The sequence below is a fragment of the Anser brachyrhynchus genome (genome assembly GCF_964034855.1).
Source record: "Anser brachyrhynchus genome assembly, chromosome: 6".
NCBI lineage: Eukaryota > Metazoa > Chordata > Aves > Anseriformes > Anatidae > Anser > Anser brachyrhynchus.
Window position 1 is genome coordinate 38,041,402 of NC_137700.1, and position 13,842 is coordinate 38,055,243.

General features: G+C 42.3%; 1 long non-coding RNA gene across 12 annotated transcripts in view; it reads right to left on the reverse strand.

The window, feature by feature from the left end:
- Positions 1 to 265: 265 nt before the first annotated feature.
- Positions 266 to 13,842, reverse strand: part of LOC308197570 — a 49,988-nt gene continuing 36,411 nt past the window's right edge. For 8 of the 12 annotated variants that reach the window (XR_013953097.1, XR_013953098.1, XR_013953099.1 and 5 more), the window contains one exon: positions 9,538 to 11,802. This is a non-coding gene — a long non-coding RNA (uncharacterized lncRNA). Of the gene's footprint in view, positions 11,803 to 13,842 lie in introns of all 12 variants that reach the window. The other 4 variants (XR_013953093.1, XR_013953094.1, XR_013953095.1 and 1 more) reach the window with 4 other exon arrangements.

Below are 13,842 nucleotides of genomic sequence, written 5' to 3' on the forward strand. Positions count from 1 at the left end.
TCTAAGGAATCCACAGGCATTTACAGCAAAGCTGAGATTTTCCTAATGGACACCTAAAAGTTATGTTCATGAAACTCCTAAATCTTGTCTCAATAGAAACTGGGCACCTAGCTCCCTTTGCAAATCCTCATCTCAAGCCTGCGTTCAAGTCCCTGGGTAAGCATCCTGATTTTCAAAAATGTTGGCCCTGCAGCTGCAACCGCATGTGCTATGAGAAGCTGCTGAACATAGCGTATATGAAAATTGAATTATTTATTTTTAAGTCTAAATATGATCCTATTAGCCTAATTTTAAATGTTTTTTAAAACCTAGAACCAGTACTTGTACCCAGTGAAGTTACACAGAACAAAGTGTTTTGCAAACTTCTTACTAATATTATGAATATATTAATGCACTGATGTAACAGAACCACACTGAGAAACTGGTATAAGATATTCCGAGCTGGCAGCTCAAGTTCCACCCTCCTTTCCCCACAGAAATTGTTGTTGTTGTGATACACAGGAGTAGGAAGTCAAATAATTTGAGTCTTCATTTTTTTGTTATTGTTGTTGTTTTGTTTTGTTTTTCTGGAAAGACATTGTGCGTTTTGAGGCATCCACCTACACTGTCTCTCTGGGGTTACACCTATAAAAATGTATTTTGTCATTACCTCACATTGGGTTTTTTTTGAGAACATGCTTGTGACTTTGAGATATCCTGGAAACCAGCATGTAAGTGATGATATGGCTATATGCAAGAGGAGAACTCCAAATTTTTCAAACTGCAGCTTAGGAAAAGGTTGTGTGTATTAGTATGGAGTCCTAACCTTGTCTACAAGATCCCATGGCTCATTTCCTGTAGCAGCACAGCCTCTTCCCTTCTATCTTCTTCACAGGAGAGGGCAATTATTTTTCTTCTGTTAATAAAATATTTGCCCCTGAAAAGTAGTCCCAGGTCAAATTAGTCATATAATCGCAGCTGGAAACTATTTTTGGCCTAGGTTTACAACACTGAGGAGGATATCCAGATCCTTTACCAAATATTTAAGGCACTCAGCCAAGATGTGGGAGATGCAGGTTCAGGTCTCTCTGGGGAAAGGGATTTGAATCCTGCCTCTGGGAGATAACCATCATCAGCATCTTGCTGTGTAGGGAATGGTGGGATGAGAGAGAAAGTACGAATCATCGAAGCAGCCTGGGGTTTGAGCAGCTTCTTGTCTCACGGAGCTGTGGGTCCTTCCTCAGCTCCCATGCTCCAGGGACCTGGATGGGGCACTGAGCTGGGCAGGAGGCTTGGTTTGACCTGCGACTTGTCAGTTCTGGCAGATTAAACCAGACCATTTATACATTCGGCCATCACCTGTTTCGGAGGTGAGATTGGGCTCACCTTCCCATGCCCAGCTCCCAGAGAAACCAGTCTTTCATTTCTGTGTTTTTCCTACTCACGCTCCTTAAACTGAAGCTCTGAGACTTACCTGCCCCTGAGCCAGGATCCTCACTCATCCTGGCAGGGATTGGGCTGTGGCCTCTGGGATACCAAATAAAAGCAAGAGAGGGGTGATATTTATTGGCTTTATTAGCAACACAAAGTGAAAAACACCCAAGTGGGTAAAATAAACCCGAGGGGCTCAGTACCAGCTCTGTGCATAAAAAAGTCATGGCCTTTCCTGGTGATGGCATCCTGTTACATGTGCCCCGTAGCCCTGCCCCTCCAATTTATCTTGAGTCAAAAAGCTCACCAGGTTAACCCATATTTCTTTGTACGGGACTCTTAAGGCAGCTGAGAGTTTATCATCCTTGAGGAATCCATCCCGTAGAGGTTTAATTAATTTTTTTTTCATACACACACAAACAGATTCAAGATGTTTTGTTCAGCCATGGAATAAAGGTTTCTCCTCCTATCTCAGTTTTCAATCAGAAAAGCGGTCAGTTCCAATGTGCCAAGATTCTCCCAAAGGCTTAATTGCCATCATCTGTGTTTACTAATGCATGCTGATAAGCATCCTGAAAAACTAGGACAGTATCCTTGTCCAGCGTGAGCTCAGAAGTCCAGACAGGTCCAGGCCCGAGCTCCCCGTTAGCTGTACCTGCAGCCTGAAGGCCCCTCCGATAAGAGTGGAAGATCCCATCCACACTGCAGATGTAATGCTGGCCGGCTTCACCAGCAGCACAACTTCTCAAGAACAGAAATATTAAACCCGTGATTCCAGTTTGGGAAAGTACAGAGCATTACCTAGATCTCTGTTCACTTACGTTCTTCACTTTCCCTCTTCAGTTGCCAAACCACGCCGTAAGACGCTGCGTAACTGCTGGTGTGGTTTCCTGCTGTTAGTGCCCCGCGTGGGTGGATGCTAAAAAAAGTCTTATCATTAGTGAATCCTCATCTCCTATAAAAAAATAATAATAATTAAAATAATTACAACATCCAAAGAATTACAACATCCTTGTGCCTCGTCTGAGGATTGGGCCATGCACAGCAGACAGATGCTGGGATCACACAGAATGAAAAATGAACGATTCTGCCGTGTAGCACCTAGGGTGACCCAGCTTGACTCCATAGGAAACAAACTCAGCATTTGGGAAGAGCCACGTCAGTGCCCTCCCTTCCACACAGAGCACCCCGGGGTGCCCGGACCTGCTTCTCCCTTCCTCTGAGTCAGAGGGCAGGCTGTCTGTCCAGCACGAGTCCAGCCAAACTAACAGTCTCTAAGTGATCTCACTGGTCTTAAGTAAAGAATTAAAGGATTATTGGGTCTAGGATTCAAAGAACTGAAAAATTTCTGCTCTTCTGCCCTTCTCTGCCAAATCCCAAATATTTAAATTGAACGCAACTGCATCTGGACAAAAAAATAAATAAAAAATAAAAAAAATAAAATCCCTGAATATTTTGATTATCTGGGATGTCAGACTTGTCACCTAGAAATCAGGTTACAGAAGACAAGAAAGAAAGTACATCTTAGAAAATACTTGATCCCAGTGCTTCCTCCTTGCCCTTATGTCAGTGTCCTAAAAGGCTTTGCGATGTCGTTGTCTAAGGATGAAAGGCTTTTCTGACCAATTCTGTTTTAATTCTTCGTAGGACCACGAGGCTCCTGCTGGTACAGTCTAGTATAGCTGGCCCACACTATCTCATTTATGGTCTAGTCATCAGCACAGGAACACAGCTGCATTTCAAGCTGACAACACGTGCAGGCAGGTTCAAGATCTCTGTTGTTTTCTTTCTATCTTTTTTCCCCCCCTTCTAATTTGCATGATGCACATCCACACTTCAGAGATACCCAATTATATCAAAGTCTTTGAACTTTCCTCCGCCGTGTGATATCACAGAGTTGTGTAAACTAGAATTCTTACTTCTGAGAGCCTGGAGCTTGTCAAAGCACTGCTCTATGCTACTTTCCATTGATATGCTAGTGATGCTTTGCTCTAAGGATTCTTTCCATTTCTTAGCTGAATAAAAGCTTTAAGCAGAGATTACTCCTACAGTACAGAAGCATCCAGTTTACCAAGAATGCAAATACAATTCACTTTTAAGAGCAAGAGATGGGCATTAAGCATTATTAAAGGATAAGTGATTTTAAAGATGTTTAGTTATTCTTCTAAACAAGAAATTGTTTCTAAACTCTAGGCAACCTGGCAGCTCTTAGGTAATCAGCATTGTTTTTGATACGTTCATCCATACAGTAAGTGTCCCAAACAGAGTCACAAAGCCTGGCATCAATTCTATTTAATATATACAACTAATTTTTTATTCCATTTGCTAATTCACTTCTGGAAAGCTGATGAGAGACATGGGACATGCTAACATGGAAAAGAACAAATATAGAGTAGATTTGTTCCTCCATACAGTTGTTTTCAAGATCTCCTTGTGTACAGGGTGTGAATTGTGTCCTGCATTCATAGATAATATTTTCTTGACACATGAGTTCAGTTAACACAACCACCCATGTATGCTGGCTGAACATGTGTATTAATAGTCAATAAATATGTGCCTATTTTTCTTCCCGGTGAACCAGACTTAAAGCAAATCTGGTCAGAAAGATGTAAGTGACAGTAAGTCCACTAAAGCTATGCCAGAAGAGGATCCATGCCACTGCTAATCAAGGTAGGAGAGGTGTAACTGGAAGATGCCATTTGGCTACCAAAGGCAGACTGGCAACTAGCAAACCATCACAGGTGGCTCCTTACACCCTGTGCCTATGTGTCATTTAGCGTGATACCTTGGAAACAAATGGTCTGGAAGGGCAGGAACCCATCCCGAATTTTCCTGGGAGTTTGCACAATCCGTCTGCTTTCAATTTCCTTGTATGCTCAGGTAGTGTTGAAAATGCCCTGCTGTGAGCAGGCACTGGTCCTGCTGCCAGGGAACCAGGGAGGTGATGCTTGTTCGGGGGCAATGCCAGCACCAGGAGAGGTGGCAGGGGGTCTTCAGCAAAGGAAGATCCAGGATGAACGTACATTTCCCAGATGAAGAACCTCAAAATCTTTCACATGGGGTGAAGTTAGATCCCAAGATACCATATTTTTGGCATGCTTTAGTGTTAGTAAAATAAAATGCTAGAATTTAGGATTCTCTGTAGCATGTGGATGGCTTTCCAGAGCAGTCTGGGTAAGGAGCTTGTTCGTATATTGCTACGGCTATTAATAAATGTAATTAGTAATATATTTTTATTTGCTTTATTAAGCAAAATAATATGAATTCTTCCCTCATAAATTTTAACAGTAACTCCTCCCTGCACAGTCCTCTAGATGACTAGGATTGTATGTCTAATTATTGGAACATGTGCTTTAATGTGTTTTAATGTCATATTTTCCTTTAATTGTATTATACCGTAAGCCTGCTGTAGAAATAACACTATTAAAGTTTCCTTTCAAAACAAAGATCAATCAAAGAGACAAGCAATTATTTCATTATCCTTAAGAAGCTCATAACATAATGAAAGGAATGTTAAAAATAAACTAAATGGGTGTACTTGATTGAAAGAATAGATCAGTCATAACGACTTTTCTCAGAGAGTAAAAAATTAACCAGGATTAAGTTTTCACAGCTTTGAATATATTATGGATTCTCTGTTTCTAATAATTAAATAGGGAAGGCTTTCTCCAATAATAAACTAAGAATGAAATTAGCAACAGTTGTATAGAAGTTGTATATAGTTGTATAGAAGCAAGCACCCAGGATTAAAAGCCAAAAGTGAAGTTCTGCAGAGCAGGAGGGGTTAGATGACGTTTGGTTTGACCAAGCCCTCTCAGTCCTGGCTTGGAGGAGATGCCACACGTAGAGGTCTTGCTCCACTCTACCCCTAACGCCATCCCTGCCAGTCAACCTCAGGCAACTTCAGCCCGGAGGCTCGAGGTCACTCGATATGGCAGGCAGTAACCTGAGGATGAACTTAGCTCCTACCTGCGAGTTGCTGGCCTTCAGGCTGCCTTCAGCACGCCTTGAGAGAGAGTTTGATGTGCAAGGCAAGGGAAGGATGTGTGGGAGGACAGCTGCCCTGCAGTTGTGAGGCCGGAGAAGAAGGAGGCTGGGAGCCTGCCGCCAGTGACTCAGGGCTATGCGTCTCCAGATAGCAATGAGGCTGGATGTGGTCCTCCCTGTCCCACAGGACACGGCATCTGTTTCTCTGGAAGAAGAGAATGAGGTTCCCCTTCCAAGATACTTTTTTCGAAGGGAATTTTGTAGAGTTTGATTCATGGGCCCCACTGTGACTTTTTGCGGCCTGTAATATTGGAGCCTTTCAGAAGCTCAGATATGGAGGGAAGAAGTGGTGTAGAAGGACATCAGAGAAGAACTTTTGTAACAGAAAAGCTCTCAGTTTCTAAATCTATATAACCAGTTCATTCTGCTTTAATTGTATGCATGAGTACTAATGAGATTCTCTTGACAAGGCAGCTGACTACAGAGCACACTCCCTGCCTGACCCTTTGCACCCTTTTTTCTGCTGTTTCTTTCTCTTGAGGAGGCCTTGCAGTAGTGATTCCTCTCACATATTGAAACTGTTGTTTTTATAACACAAAATACTATGAGTTTTCAAAAGCTTAGTATGGAAGATATATTTCTAAGTCACGTTTCTTGCCAGAGGAGTAGTGAACACTAAATGTTGGCTGTAGACAGTGGTAGACTCGGGATTTGGTAGTTAACCAGTAAAAATATTAAAACAGGCAAAGTCTGTCATCACATAAGAGACAGCTTTCAACTTTACTAAATGTCTTTCTACTTACAAAGTTAATGGAAACCAGTCACAATGATAAAATCTGTGACCGTCTTAAATAGAAAGAATTCTTGGTTCCTTGTGGTAGAAAAAAGACTGGAATTTAAATTCTTGGACTTTCCCTCCTCATTTTTAATTCCTTTCATTTGATTAAAAGAAAGTTTTTAAAATGAACAGTCCAATGCATGAAGAAAAGAGAAACATACATCTTAGTTAGATAAAAACCCAACCCTTAAAAAATACCCAAACCTGCAATTATGAGAAATCTAACAGCCCCAAAACATGAGAACCAGAGCACATAGAGAAGGTAAACAGAACCTTGGGCAAAAAAGGACGAATGCAGGATTGTTACTGGGGGATGCCTGATAAAAACATGACGGGAGAAACCACCATGCAAACCACTTGCAGCTCAGGAAAAAGAACAGCAAACAGGCAGAGATTGGAGTTGCAGATAACAATGTGCAGAAACTTTCCGAGAGAAAACAGCGAATAAAAATAAGGGCAATAATCACATAAAGAGAAAGCTCAGAGATCCAGATGTGCCAAAAGGCCGGCAGAAAGGAGACAAGTGAAAGAAAGAAACTCAAGGACTATGGAGTTGAAAAGTTGCAATAGCTCTGGAGAATTTCACAAATTACTGGACAAATTATGAAAGAAGGAAAAAAACAGAGCAGATCCTCCTCCTCACCTCAAGCATCTCTGCCTGAAGATTGGATCTTCAGTTGCACCGCAGAATAGTGCTGCCATTGCCGCGTTACGGCAGGTCAGCTCCGAGAGCAAACATCAGCCATCGCAAGCTCTTCAGAAGAGAGGCTGTCCTTTCATTCGTTTTTGCACTTGGCAGCACTCCTGCTAGGGCTCTGAGACAACTGTAGCGGCCCAAACAATAAGTAGGAGAGTGTAAGCTAAATCTCACGGTGTCAAAACTGGGTGAACTGACTCTTGTTAGCATAGCAAAGACAATATTGGCCACTGCAAGACTGCCAAAAAGCCAAGTCAACTGGTATTTAGTGAAGACTTTTGTCTGCTGCCTGGAATACTCTTTAAGAGTGACGAAAGGGGAATTAATATTTTCTACTCTATAAAAACTTCTATTGTAAAAATGGTCTGGTTTGTGCTAGAATGAAGCCATGGCTCCCTGAAGTTTTACATAAACAACCAGATTAAGAGCAGGGCCATCACCGGGACACGCTATCTCATGAGCTCAATGTCTGCCTGTTATGACCAGCTCTCACCTATCTCAAGAGTGTCATCACAAGGTTATTTTGGGGTTGGGATCTTTTCTTCATTTTGATAACAAATTTCATCCTGGACTGAAAAATCTCTTCCAGTCACTGTGAGAACCAACACGGTCCCCTTATGCTAGCAAAAAAAATTGAATTTCGGCAAAACAATATAAAGACATTTCTCCAAAAAAAAGAGCTTAATTAAAAATTTCCCATCAAACTCTATTTCCACTTGCATATGCCCTTGTAGGACATCCAAACATGTCAATCATCTGGTGGATCCTTCTGAGCAAACATTAGCAATGTTCAGGCTGGATGTTTTATCTAAGTAAAACCTTCAGGTTGACTGCTCTGGTCTATGAAGAAGCAGCCATGCATACTGGTACACCTGGTATAGATGCCTGTATCAGAAGGTCATGAATATTCATTGGGATTTCTCACAGTCCCATTCCCAGGAGATTATGTTTCTCCACGAGGAAAGAAGGTGCCTAGCTGGTTAGCTACAGGTTAGCTACAAGTTACCTAGTTGGTAAACTACGCCATCAAAGGTTGGAGAGATTAATTCCAGTATGTCTCGCTGTAGGGTTACAGTCAAGATCCTTCAAGTTCCATTATAAAGAGCCACTACTATACCAAATTAAGACAGAAGTGAAAGCTACTGCAGTTATAATGGCTCCCGTTAGAGGAGCCTGAACTTCTTCTGGGAGGCCAAAACATCATCTGAAAACCATAGATACAAACCTGTCAAAATGGCATTCACTAAACATGCAACTCATACTTGCCCCTTCTCTTCCTCAAACTCTCCTCTACTGAAAAAACTCTCTGTTTGCAATTTTTGGGGCAGAAATGGTAAAAAATATTTACCTGTGCCAAAGCTTACAGTCTCACTTATAAAAGTATATCAGCAAATGGCCAAGTGTAGGAGAGGTACACGGGCATTTATACTGCAACATGACTCTTAAATGAGTCCTCTTAAATGTTTAAGATTAGTAATTCCAGTCAATTTTGTGCAACATTGATAGTTTTTCTAGTTTTTAGTAGTAATGGACAGTACATCATTACTAAAAACGTAATATTTTTGCACCTGGGCTCTTTTATGATAGTGTTACTCCTGTGCAAAATTAAATGTCAGCAAAAGAAGAGTGATTCTAAAATGAAATTTTAAATAAATGCATTATTACGCTGAGGAGGTAGTATAGTGATTTAATACGGTGACTAGTCACACCTGAATAACTAAAGAGTTTGTTTTCACAGGGAAGCGCTAAGTTTACTAAAGCGAAGGGAAAGTATTTTATTACAAATAGGTTATCTTAGCGCTTTCACTCAGTTTGGTGCAAAACTTCATGTGGAAACTGGGATTTGACAGAAGTGTAGCTGGGGAAAAAAATAAAAAAGGAAAAATAAGTAAAAAGTTATCAAAGCAAAGTCCCTAAACACAAAGTGCTCTGGAAGACGCCCAGAGCAGGCAGGGTTCTTCCTCTGCAGCTGCAGGTCCAAGCTCTGCAACAAGACCCCAGATCCTGGCTCCCCAGTCCCCCTGTGGCTGAGGCAGGCATGGAGCTGGGAGAAGGGTCAGGATGGGTCCCTTGCTCCCTGGGCAACTGCTCAGGATGACTCTATCTCCCTCTCCATGCTACACGTGGTCCAACTCCTGCCGACGAAGGCTGTTCTCCACATATTATAACTTGTAGGGCTGGGGAGTTTAGTGTAGCTCGTTTGTAATGCTGCTCAACAATGTACAGCAGGTGCTGAAGGAATGCAAAAGACTGTTGTACTTCATCAAATCATTAGAAACTTTTGAAAGGGGCTTAATTTCTGGACTATCTTCAGATTCATAAAACCTATTTCACGATTCACATAGTGAAGGAGTATTCAAATCATGAGGAAAAAATTCGTAGTCTTTTAGGATTTTTTTCCACTTTGTCCTGGAAAAATGGCTTCCCTGCAATTTTTTGTAGCTTCCTTGTTTTCCTTCAGTGCAGTTTCCTTTCAGTATTTCTTTGCTGAGTTCGTGCATCAGCCTATTCATTAGATACAAGGATGAAAAAAAGAATGAAAAAATAAAGCAAAAATAAGGATCTGTTCCAAAGCCAGTGAAAACAATGGGAGTCAAAGGAACTGGCAATGACAAAACATTTTATTTTCCTCGGGAGAGTTAGAATGATCCTAGCCAAAGTTTTGGAGCACAAAGATTCCAGTAATACATCCAGCACAACAAAACGTAAGTTGATGTCTCATTTAGGTTCTTACCACCTTGTTAATCATGACACTCACCTCATAGTATGTTTGAGGAGCAGAGTGACAGTCGTTATTATTGCCTTAACTGTACAAGGCAAGGTCTTTTATCTTCCTATGGGATTTTAGGCTGACTACTGTACATACAGTTTCTGACTGCTGAAAGCTGAGGGTAACCCCTTAAAAAGATACAATCTCTCTTTTTTTTTTTCTTTTTTCTTTTTTTTTAAACTTTGGAAATTACAAACAGAAGACCCTGTGATGTAGAGACACACACAGAAGGAAATGATCTGAGAGAGGAGCCTTTAATAAGCTAAATAGGTTCAGCTTAATGTACATTCTTGTCTTCATTAATTTAGTGGATGACTTTCAGAAGAGTGAGCCTCTCTTTCTCTGGTGTAGGCAAAGTGCAGCTGAACTCACCCCCCTGCTGATATGCTATGGGTAAAATCATCTAAAAATCACTTAATCTGAAAGGAAAAATCCTCTTAGGTATTTTCCCAAAGACTTCCTTGAATAGGCTCAGCATAGGCAATCGTATAAGGAAGAAAACAGTTTAGCTGAAGATTTTCCTACAGCACAGCTCCTGCATTGCTTCGCTTCCCCTCGCCTGCAAAAGATGGCCCTCCCTCCCCTAGCTTTGACAAATCTTTTTGGGGCCGCTGGCTGACTTTTTAAAACCGTTGTTGTGTCTGCTGTGTACTGCAAGCTGGGAACCTCACAAGGAGCATCACACTGGTCTGTGCCCCAAGTAGCGTACAGCTGGAAGTCAGATTTCATAAATCAAGTCCGAGGAAATCTCATGAGAGGGAGCTGTCACATGGGGTCACGTAAATGAAAAACCAGCTCTTAAGAAGTGGGCACGTCTCAGCACGTTGGTGCCAAAGCACTGCTCGTTAGGAGCTGACTGAATGGCAAGAACAGCTCTGTTTCCATCCCATCTGCTCCATGGCGCTCATTCATCAACAGAGAGCCACCACGTGCCAACTGGAACTGGGATCCAGCAGCATGCAGAAGCCGGAGAGTGAAGGAAAGCTGCAGCCTAATGGGTCACCAGGCATCCCGCGGGCTGCAGAGGATGCGCTGGGGCTGTGGGAAGCAATTTCGAGTTGTCAAAAGCTCTTAAGTTTAAAAAAAAACAACACGTATTCTAGTAAGACAATAACCCATTTCACGTTGGCTGAGGACAATTTAATGTAAAAGAACAGTTTGCTCAGATGCTTTTTTTGGGGGGAACCATTGAGGTTCTGGGAAATAGCTGCCTTTCCAGCTTACTAGCTCTAGGGTGGTGTTGGTTTTGTCCAGAGGTTGTGGTCAGGGAGCTTTCATTCACAATTGCTGTATCATAGGTCTGGAGAGAATCATCTGGTAGGGCACTTCAATGTCCTCATTGTGCTTTGAGAACAGAAAAGAGATTAATCCAGAAGAACTATCTTTAATAAATAGGGCCTTTTATCTCGCTGGCAATCTAAGTGCTATGAACGCTCTTGCTTAACACCATCCTCACTGCAACCCATGTTTTTTTGGGGGAGCTTGCTAACAGACATGGATTCCAACTTCCCAAGTAGCAAATTTGCTCTTGCAATTAAATACTTATCCCCTCCAACCTTGCCTCCCCTTAAGCTGTTTAAAAGACCCCCTGATTAAAAGGCATCACATTTCAGTATTGATTATCCATGCAGCTTACAACAGATACTATTATTTTGCTTTGTGGTTTTAATTGTATGCTTAACCTCTTTATTTGAAGGCTCACAACATTTCCAACCTCTTATCTGACCGTCATGATCTTTCTTCTGGTTTCTTATTCATTGAAGAATTCACGTCCTTTGTTCTAATCTGATATGGTAATATGCATGAGTTGATTTCTTTTTTGGTCTGTGTTGCTCAAGTGTTAAACCGTATTGGGAAAGACTTTGTACCCTTTAGTGGCTCATTTGCCTCTGGAAACTCTGCATCTGCTGGCAGTAACATTGGTGCCATGGATGGGCTAGTGAGTTAGTTTTAAGGCTTCAGTAGTGAAGGATGAGACATTCTTTCTCCTTTCCCAGACTCTAAGTGATGTTGCTGGTCCAAATCCATTAATGTTTTTGCTACCATCCTCCAGCAATGTGGGAAAACAAAAGACAAAGACTATTCATGTCAACAAGAAATCTGGAAAAAAAAAAACAAAAACAGGCTTTCATAATCAAAGAAATGTTTCTGTCCTTATACAGCATAAAGCAGCAAAAGAAAAAGAAAAAAGAGAAAAAAAGAAAAAAAGAAACACATTTATGATGCCCCAGCAATAAACATGCCTGCAGCCTGCAAAACAATATCAATATTACACAGGGATCATCAATATGCCATTGTGGATGAGCAGATTGCACACTTCAGTTGAAAAACAAATAGCTTTCAGAACTCACTGAAAAAAAACTCCTAATTTTAGGCATAGAGAGCATGTGTTAACATTGCCACATGATGAATGCATGAGAGTTTGCTCCAGACAACCAACCTTAAAATATCTGAGACCTTATTGTGTTATTGGTGTTTATAATTCGTACTGCAGTCAAGCCTAAAAGCCCTAGGGCCTCAATTGTGCTGTGGATGGCATAAACAGAGCAAAAAGACTGTCCCTGTCCCTCAGATACTGCAGGCTAAACGAAACCTTGTCTGTCACCTGCTCTTCCCTCTTGCCTATAGCTTGAGTTTTCTCTAGCTTAGATCTTCAGCACGTAACCTCTCTGAGGTAGGAACAACGTGGTGCTGGGGTGTCTGGATGGCACTGGTTTTTGAATGCTTGTTGCATAAACAATGCACCGAGTAGAGCTTTATATCTGGCTCTTTTTTATTTTTTATTTTTTTGAGAATGGACTCCAATGGCTTTTGGAATATTTACACTGAGATTGTTTATTTGGAACCCACAGAAATACAAACCATAATAACTAACAAATTTTATTTTCTGTGCTGTTGTGTAATTCCATTGTAATTCTCTGGAATTCTATTGAAATTCTTCTCACAGATACCTCTGTCCTTTGCTGGATCTGGCCAAGGAATTGAATGTGGGCTAGTGAGGAGCCTTAATGTGATGGTGGAACATGTCCATCTACGCTATTGCGATTCTAGGCAGCCAGCTTCTTTTTCAATTCCTTTCTCAAAGGCTGTGGCACTGAATGAACTAGCATTAGACTCAAGCAGAGCATCAGAAGCCAATAAATTTTCTGTTATCTGACTTGCAAAAAACATTTTCTCATACGTTTTTTTCTGCCGTTGTTTATTTTTAAGAAAATGAATGTCTAGGCAAGGAGCAATCCTAGTACCGTGGATCAGTTAGGCTGCTCAGCTTATTTTCTTTTCCCAGGCAGATCCACCTGAAAACTAGTTGATGTCAGCTGTGTTTCAGCAGATGCTTTGGATTAAAATTGTCTCCTCCCTTCTTTGCACCTCCCAGAGCACTCTTGAGACCAGCGGGTGGTTTGAAACATCGACCTTTTGTAGCCTTCCAAGATCCCGTCCACTTTTGCCTTTGCTCTTTGTCTCCTTCCAAGCCCATGTGGTCACCTGTAACCTCTTGCTAGGCTCGCCCGTAAGGAGGCTTCCTCCAGCGGAAATCCTGAGAGTTAGAGGCCCGCAATAAAGGTGTGTTTCCTTCCCTGCACCAGGCGGAATGGCATTGCTGGGCTGTTGCTCTCCGGCCAGCACCTCTGTAGCTCCATCTGCCTCCCCAGAGGTGGATGTCCAGGCTGCTTCCCGGGCTGGAAGCAGGGCTGGAAACCCCAGCTCCACGTTAGGATGCATGTGAGCATCCTAACTGGGGGCAGGAGAGCTGTGTCCGTACGTCCCCGCTGTCCCTCCAGACCCCCGGCTCACAAAGAACACCGAGTTATCTTCTGCACTCAGGAAGGGCTCCTGCTGCTCTGCCAGAAATGTTTCAGCATGGTGCCAAGGATGCTGCCTTTGAAGGAGGGAGGACATCATGGCTGAATTCTGGTCCCACGCTCTCTACGAGGAGTGATCATCCCAGACAAGTGCCAGGAGGAGCCTGGTCTTACAGATAGGAGAGCCCCAACCTGACAAGGGGGCAGGAGCCCCGGTGACGCACGGCTTCTCGCTCTCCATCAGCCCTGGGTACATGCAGGAGGGAACTGTTGGGGCCTCTGAGCCCTCCTGGACCAACTCAATGCCATAATCTCTCATCCTGAGGGATGTTAGCGC